Source organism: Cibotium barometz, chromosome 24, assembly GCF_041138505.1.
Source record: "Cibotium barometz isolate CiBa-2024 chromosome 24, ASM4113850v1, whole genome shotgun sequence".
Classification (NCBI taxonomy): Eukaryota; Viridiplantae; Streptophyta; class Polypodiopsida; order Cyatheales; family Cibotiaceae; genus Cibotium; species Cibotium barometz.
In genome coordinates this window covers 31,347,170-31,356,139 of record NC_141069.1, presented here as the reverse complement: position 1 = coordinate 31,356,139, position 8,970 = coordinate 31,347,170, and the positions used below count along the sequence as shown (strand labels likewise).

General features: G+C 40.9%; 1 long non-coding RNA gene across 1 annotated transcript in view; it reads left to right on the top strand.

The window, feature by feature from the left end:
- The window catches only part of LOC147625179 (uncharacterized), a 62,886-nt gene extending 54,288 nt beyond the window's left edge, over nt 1–8,598 (top strand). Inside the window, exons 2-4 of the long non-coding RNA XR_015268936.1 lie at nt 7,608–7,694; nt 7,775–7,834; nt 7,928–8,598. This is a non-coding gene — a long non-coding RNA (uncharacterized LOC147625179). The remainder of the gene's footprint in view (nt 1–7,607; nt 7,695–7,774; nt 7,835–7,927) is intronic.
- Nucleotides 8,599–8,970: the final 372 nt, after the last annotated feature.

Below are 8,970 nucleotides of genomic sequence, written 5' to 3'. Positions count from 1 at the left end.
ATGTGACTAATCACATCATCTCCCACCCAATGCCTTCCACCCAATGCGTTTCACCCAATGCCTTATGATTTTCAAGTGGCATGATGATTGCTTGCTCCTCTTCAATCAAATGCTAGAGTCCCTTACGTATCAGCATGTACATGGTCTAACTTTTTGCCATGTAAAGAAACCATCACCATTGAACTTGGTGTCTGCAATTTCCATGCTTGCTGAGGGGTTTTACCAAGTACTACTTGTGGCAGTGTCTACCTCTTGTTACAATTTTTGTCAAATATTCCCAAATGCTTCCCGACACTATCCCAAATGCCAAATGATGAGATTGGAAGCTTGTATAAGACTAATGCAACTCAAGAATCTCAGTTTTAACTCTTAATTAGACCTCTTCCTATTAATTAGTTTCTAATGATGGAGTTTAAGTGCTAAACAAGAGATTAGAGGGCATGGAAACTTGGAGGATTCAATAAATCTCTCACATGAGGATTCAATGGAGCCCTCACATGAGGATTTTGATGGGGCTTTTATGTAGCCTTGTTGCCCTTGATGAGAACAAGTGTCCAATGTAGAGAGATCAACTCAAAACCTTAGAAAAATCTCAAATTTTTGCTAAAATAGGCGATCGGTTTTTTTGTTGTTGTGGGAGCTACAATGTATGAAACAACACGAGATTTGAGTTGTAGAGAGATTATACCATCTACAACCTACACCTAAGAGGACTTAGGCCAATTCGATGCACAATGGGAGAATGAAGAGAAAGACCAGTTGGCATGTAGCAATGTGATTTGCGGGCAATGTGCAACAAATTTTCGTGAATCCTCCGAGTGGATGGGATGCCTTAATGAGTAGAAGGTGTGGCTAAGAGGGCTTGTCAAATGGTTGAGGAGACTGGCAATGCCAAGCTTGAGAAATTTTGGCCACCTGGAAGTGATGAATGGATAAGATTGGATTAAGAAAAGGATTAGTAGTTAGATTAGTGACTAAACCTTTTTCTAAGCTAAAACTAACTAACATGAGTAATTAGGAGAGCTATGGCCTCGCTTTGATACTATGTTGAAGTTCATGGATCAAGCTCTCCAATAGCTATGGAGTGAAATAAAGAAACCCTAATCTACATGATTAACACTAATCTACTTGATTAACCAACTAAGCTAAGGTGGATGAAGTCTAATTGTGCTCATGATGTGAGAGTGTGTCTCAAGATTAGGTTCCAAGATAGATTAGCTTGGACTCATAAAAATGTTGAGATATCGAGCTCCACATGTGCAGACATTGATAGACAGCCTGGGTGATGGTTCCGCATTTATGTCACTGGCGTGGTTAGTAAACATTATGGTTATGATATACGCCAGTGGACTACATCATGGGTGACAACTAGTAGAGCATTGGCATTTATGTCACTGGCGTGGTTAGTAAACATTATGGTTATGATATACGCCATGGGTGACAGCTAGTAGAGCATTGGCATAGTTATAGCCAACTCATATAGTCGGGTTCACACTATGGACTGACCTTTGTATGTTAGTAGTGGAGTACTTTACATTATAGTGTGTACTCTTATCTCTTATGTATTATGCATTGTTGAGTGAAGAAGAAAATAGAAGAAAATTCAGCCATCCCTCTCTCTTGTGTGTGCTTGTCTACTCTTATGTTGTGTGTGTGAGTAAGAAAGAAAAGCAAGGACTTGAAGCTCTCCCTCTCCCCCCCACATTCTTCTCATGGTATTAGAGCTTGGTTCATGGTGAAGATAGCTCAAGAGGCAAGCAAAGGAAGAGCGGTACACGGATAAGGGTAAATCCATCTCTTCCCCTTTCATTTCGAAGCAATCTTTGCAGGTAGCTGCCAGGCAAGGGCAGCAAGCAGTAGGCACGGCAGGTCTATCTTTGTCAAATTGGGTTATCCTTCTGGGAGAAAGAAGAACACCCTATAGTGTGCCGTCAATACATTGACAAAGTTTTGGCGGCCAGATTTGCGTTTCGGACGTGTCTCGGGCCCCGTTTTTGACCTGCAAGATTTCTACAGACAGTCTGCAGAACAGTCGAAATTGATTGTTTTTTGGCTGCACAATGTTTCTGTGCACATTTTGCACTGGTTGTGTAGTTCGGTGGTATATGTGAAGTGCCTACAGAGATTTGGGGAGCCTACGTATGTGTTGCAGGTTTATGTATTTGTGAAATACAAAAGTTTGCAGGTACCACTACAGGGAGCTCATTGCTGTTTGTTACTGTTGATCCGGGCTTAATATAGCGTGGTCGGCCTGCTAGGCTACTGTTGATAGCAGATCAGGCCCCTACTTGGGCTGCCCCTAGCGTGGCTACCCAAGGAAGGGACCGTATGCCATATGGGCTTCCCAAGGAAGCCCAAAGGCCCCCAAAAAGTCCTCGAACCCCTTGCCAAGGCTTGATGGTCCTCATTTCTAGATTCCAAGTTCTTTCCACTGTCCTCCTCACCTGTGTAGACTTGGTTGTACACACCGACGTAGCCTAATAAGCAGTGGGCAACCTGTACAAGCCTTCCATCTACACAGTGGGTTGCATGCATGTGTGGGACAACACATCGACCAGATGGTTCCTGGATGACTCATCTCGGACAGGGCTCACATGAGGCATAGGAAACCATCTAGACCTGCACTTGTCTTGCTCTGTCATGTCCACGTGGCATCGAAGTGCCTTGATGCACGTGACATCCCCTCTTGCTTAACTTGTTGATGGGAGGTGCATGGCGTGAGGATATGCCGTCAACAATGCTGGTGGGTACTCAAAGAAATTGGGATCGATCCATACCGCTTCATGAGTTCCTCTATCTTTGAACTTCGTCAAATATTGTCGACCACTTCCATGCTTGAAACGGTGTAGAAGAATCTGTTCTGGAACGATGACTTCCACATCATCTATGACATTTGGCTGAGGTTCATAAGAAACTTCAGTAGGCGATGGTCCCACATAATGCTTCAGCCAACAGACATGAAAAACATCGTGCATCGTCCAACTCTACGACCGTCAAAGCTTCATGGCCACATCGTTGATCTTCTTCATGATGGGAAAAGGGCCAAAACTACGGAAAGATAACTTTGGGCATCGTCTACCCACCTGTCTGAGCCTCTCCTTCATGATCCGCAAATAAACCCAATCTCCCTCAGAAAATTGAACATCCTTTCGATGCTTGTTGGCCTGTCTGGAATATGTCTCTTGCGCTTTGGCGGGCCTCTGCTTCATTGAGTCCATCACTTTTTGGTAAGACTTGGTCACGTGATCTACTTTAGGAACAGTCTCAATCATTCTCATGAGAAGGGATTGGAACGATCACCCAAACGCAACCTATTACGGAGTTCGACTTGTGGAAGAAGACACATAATCTTTAAGAACTGCCTGAACCAAAGGCAAATATTCCTCCCACTTAGCATGCTGGTCGTTCACATAACACTCGAGGACATCAGGCCAACTGATTGTAAATTTCCATCTGGCCATCGGTGTGGGGATGAAAAGCACTAGAAAAACTAGCCTAGTAGTACCAAAATTATCAAACAAAGCTCGCGACTAGTAAACTTTGCATCTCGATCTGAAACAACAGTACTAAGAAAACCATACACAGGATACCAAAACCAAATAAACAATCGCACCACATCCTCTGTAGTAACATTGGCCTTACAGGGAATCAACATAACAAACTTGCTAAAACAATCAATAATCACCAAATAGACCGTGATCTGCTTCCCTGTACTAGGCGGCAAGTGGGTCACAAAGTCCATCAATATGTCCTTCAAAGGACTGTTCGGAATAAGGTTGCAAAAACCCGCCCTGTTTTCCATGAGGTACTTTAAGCTTCTGGCAGACCCTATAATGGTTCACATAAGTAAACACATGTCTCCGCATCTTCGGCCAAAAGATGTTGCGTTCTAACTTTTCCAATGTACTATTCATGCCGCGATGACCACCAGTGGTAGCGTCATGGGTGTCATCAAGGAGAAATGGCTAAAATGGGCGAGTTACGCAAAGGCGATTCTTGTAAAAGAGCCACCCATCTTTGATCAGTAAATGGCTGGGTCCTGTGGAAGCAAGTGCTACTCCCCAATGTTTAGCAAACTCTAGAGAGTCTGCATACGTGTTCCTCATCGCGTCAAGATCCTTCCCTTCAAGGGAAAGCAAGGTTGGGTGCAAAGTCAACACGATCCCCGTGCTGCTCAATGCGTGTGCCATTGGGTTGGCTTTTCCTGGAACATACTCAATCGTGCCACCAAACTATTGGAATAATTGACTCCAACAATGTTGGCACTCACTCCACTGGGTACTTGGCATGGTTTGTAACCATTTCAAGGCCTGGTAGTCCGTTCGTATAGTAAATTCTCGGCCATACAAGAAATGTTTCTAATGCTTGAGGGCTTGAGTCACTGCAAGAAGTCCTTTGTCAGACATAGAGTAATTCTATTCCGCATTGTTCAACTTCTGACTCATAAAAGCAACTAGATGGCCTTCTTGCTCAAGGACCGCACCAATAGCAATGTTATTGGCATCGGTACTTACAACAAAAGAATCATCCCATGAGGCTAACTTTAGACAGGGAGCCTGAGACGTCGTCTTTAGGTCCTAAAAAGCCTTTAATCCAGCAAGGGTCATCTGGATTCGTTGCCGTCGAGTCTTGGTTCCTTTGAGCAAGTCCGTCAGAGGAGCCGAGAGTTCAAAAAATTTGTCTATGTGAGTTTGATAAGCCTAACACAAACCCACGAAGGATCGAATCATCTTCCCTGCTTTTCACAATAGCTCTCCATTATAGATATAATAACATAGAACTGCTTTGTCGAGTCTAAGATTGGATGGCCATATATATAAATATGCACATAAATATATACATATATACTTATGTATATGTGTGTGTCTGTGTATTGAATATTTATATTTATGTATAATATATGTACACACGCACACGCATATTGATACCTTTGATACACACACACACATACACACTCAAGGGAGTGCTATAGAGGCCATATTCCCTTTTGCATATTTCATTTTTTGGTGCCCCCACTAAGGAGTGCTTCATCGACGACGGCCTTCAATTTACAGGACCGCGGAAACATATGTGCAAAGTCCTTTGCAAGTATCATTCACAGTGTCCGTACGTGAGTGCAGGCCTTTATATTTCCAGAGACGCCTTCCTGGTAACTTCTTGTTCTCTAAGAGAAAGTTTAAGAATCAGTCCTTTGCAGTGACCCAAAAGCAGATTAAAGCCTCGTGGAATTAAGAATTGAGACTCTCTTCTCTAACATACACTCTAGGAGGAGAACCTTTGGCACAATTTACCAAGGATAACCAATTTTATCCACCACCACCAAGAGATCTTCAAGCAACAAATCAAGTAGAAATTTTTTCGATAAAGGATTAAAGAAGCAAGGATGGTGAAAGAGCACTTTCATGGGTACTCCGCCTTTTATGAACAGTCTGATGAAGATGCTCAAGACTTATGGAAGACATTTCAAGCATGTTGTGTTGCAAATTAAAAAGGTAACTGATAATGAAAAGAAGGATGCCTTTGCCATCATAGTAAGGAAGCACGCCTTAGGATGGTATAAAGGCTTACCACCAGTGTGATCAGTTTCAATGAGCTAGAGCGACTCTTCCAAGAAGAATATTACAAAGTCCCATCTTCTACAAAGTTATGGAAATCGGTTGAAGCCCATCATTAGCGAAGCTTGGATGAAAATGAGAAATACGAGAAGAGCTTTCGGACTTTGTGGGAGGGATGACTAAGGTCTATTCAAAATCCAGGTGATGTGGTAGACTTTTTAAAAAAGCAGAAGTTTATTGCAGGTCTACATCCAGTGTTGAAGATAAAAGTAGAGGAGAACGAACCACAAACCTTTGAAGATGCAGTTCAAATAGCTTCACACAAGGCTAAATTCACGGTTTCGGGATGAAACAAAAGGTGAGGACTCAAAGACTATGATGGAGGAAGCTAGGATAGAAGCCGCGGTTGTAGCTCCGGCCACACCAACAGTGACCTCAATAGTGATGCCAAATTCTATAGATAGATTGGCTCAGCAAATTCAAGACTTGACCATTTGTTTTGCGCAATGGATGGCCCTAGAGGTCATGGACAACAAAGAGGAAATGGTGCACCCCCTAGGAGACAACAAAGAGGAAATGGTATGTCATAATTGCAATGAGAGAGGACACGCCATGTACACATGCCCTTACCCAAGGAGAAACCCTGGGGAGCTATACCCCTTTTATCCTGTGTTAATGCCAAGAGAAGCAAATGCACGAGTAAATTAACCAACCCCTCAAGAAAGGGAACTAGGCACAAAATAGAGGAGCTAACCCACCTGGGAACCAAGGACAAGCTGCAAATGTTTCACCCTTACTGGATAGAGCAGTACATGTCATGAAAATCGAGGAGCAAAAGAAAGAAAAGAATGAGGAGAACTTGGAGGATGTGGAGTGCTATGCAGGAAAGAGATCTAGAGTATACGAGCAACACCAAAGCATGGAGGTGTCCAAAACGGCAAAAGGGAAAAAGCAAAAGGAAGAGGCAGAGAGTAACAAGAAGAAGAAGAGGCATAGGAGAATTGGATTGATGGATTTCACTCTAGGACATGGTGAGGAACCTTACAATTTGAAAGAGGATCTACGAAAGCAAGGGCCTAATTTAAATCGGTCTCGATTCTTGGTCCTATGTCCTCAAGCCAGGAGAGAGATGAAGAGGTGTACAAGCATCAAGGTAGCTCGAAAGAGAAGTGAGAAACTAGCCCAGGTTAGCACTTACACCTACTATATAGCAATGCTAAGTGCTATAGAGCAGGTATAATTACTTTATAGCAAGTATAATTCCTATATAGCATTGAACAGTGCTTTATAGCACTTTTCACTTCTATATAGCACTTACACCTACTATATAACAATGCTAAGTGCTATATAGCAGGTATAATTGCTAGCAAGTACAACTTCTATATAGTAGGAACAACTACTATATAGTAGTAAGGTTGGTGAATAGCACTTAACAAAGCTACATTAGAAATGCTTCCAAGCACCGAATAGTGCTATGTAGCACATAGCAGTAAAACCACTGCTATATAGCACTGATTACTATTGCTATATAGCAATAAACATTGCTATATAAGTATTAATCTTCTATATATCACTTAAAAATAGTATATATCCATGCTAAGTGCTATATAGTAGTACAACTACTATATAGCAACTATAGTTACTGAATAGCACTTAACAATGCTTAAAAATTCTACATAGCACCTTTTTAGTTCTACATAGCACACAATTACTTTCTATCACTTTTGACTCGATTGACCACAAAACTATTTTATAGTAGTGCTTAATATTGCTTATCATGTAGATATTTAAGTGCTTATATGTACACGTAGTCAGCCATGGCTGACTACATGTAAACATGGTTTTGGTAGGAACTTTTGGACCAAAAGGAGAAGTTGTATGAAGAAGAAAGTCTTCATCATAGCTTCTGTGTGAAGATGACAATGGCTTCTTAGACTAGAAAGCCTTTTCTTGTTTCTCCCTCTCCTCCTTTAGTTGGACAGGGGATTGGTGATATTTTAAAGATCAGTGACAAAGACAATTGTTCAGGCTATGGATTTCCCTTTGTTGTAGGTGCATTCACTTCCATGCAAACAGCTAAAAGGACCAAACTTATGTTAGTGTAGTCAATGGACAGAAGAAAGACATCTACGTCTACTGGTAAAGAATTGTTTAATTCTCAACTTTCTTTAGGATTATATCTTTATGGTAGATTTTAGCATTTCCTATGTTCCCTGTAGGCATTAAGGACACTCCAGGTACACATACAAAAAAAGAGACTGCAACTACACTATTGAATGGTAATATGGTATAAATTATATTCTATGTTAAAAGTTTGATCCAATTATTTTGTTTGCAATGTTTGACTTATGATGCAATATGCATGTCAACAGAGCAATTTTCTCAAGCCTCTAACCCAAAAGCCACGTTCATTCAAAATACATGGCAAGGATGCAGTGGATGGGATGTCAACTCCAAATAGATGATGTGCCTCGAGGGTTTGAAAGTGGCTAAATGGAAACAGAGTGGTCCCCTATAGAAGATAGGCAAGAACGTAGGAGAGAGGGTGCTTTTAGAGAAGAGCCAACGAGACTGTGCCTCCAAGTCAAAAGACTTTAGATGTGTCAAATGACGATTATTATGTGCCCCTTTGCTGCTGGAATGAAAAGGAGGAAAAACAACAAACAAAAACTAAATACAACTGGTACAAAATCCAAAATTTGCAAGAAGCTATAGTGAAAATGGTGGGACTAGTCCTTAAGCTACTTTTTGTAGTGAACTTCATGCTTGGCTATTCAACTCCATTATAATGACACTAAGAATTTATATACTACCTTCTTTACATTGACTATTTCTTGAGTGACGTTACGAGTCACGGAATGAAGTGTTATCTCAAACTATCATTCTCCGTTATATTATGCTATCTGATGTACTTCTCCCATGACTTGTTATCATTTTAATCATGTTAATCTATTTCCACAAATTTGGAAATGCAAAAATGTGGTTTTTGCAAAATGGTCAAGTGGTGTTGTAATACAGTGTTATTATGCTAATTTGGATACATATTTTTTGGACAAATATTAAGAATGTTGAGAGTGTAGATGTAGATCTAAAAAAATCAAAACTTGAAACAAGTGAACCAACAATAGATGAGAGATCTAGTGTGTATTTTTCATGTAGGCTAATGTTTATATCATTTTGTTTATCTAAGCAGTCCCATTCTATTGAATATCCATGTGTAAATGTGCTAATGGGGTGTTCATATGGTAATGTTGTTTTGTTTTTGTGGTAGATATAAAGAAAGAGGATATTCCTGAAGTAAGGGTTGATATACAGCCTATTGAACCAATGGTTGATATACAACCTGTTGAACCAATGGTTGATGTGAAGCCAGAGGTTGGAGAAAATAAATCAAGTAGTCTACTATCCATTATGT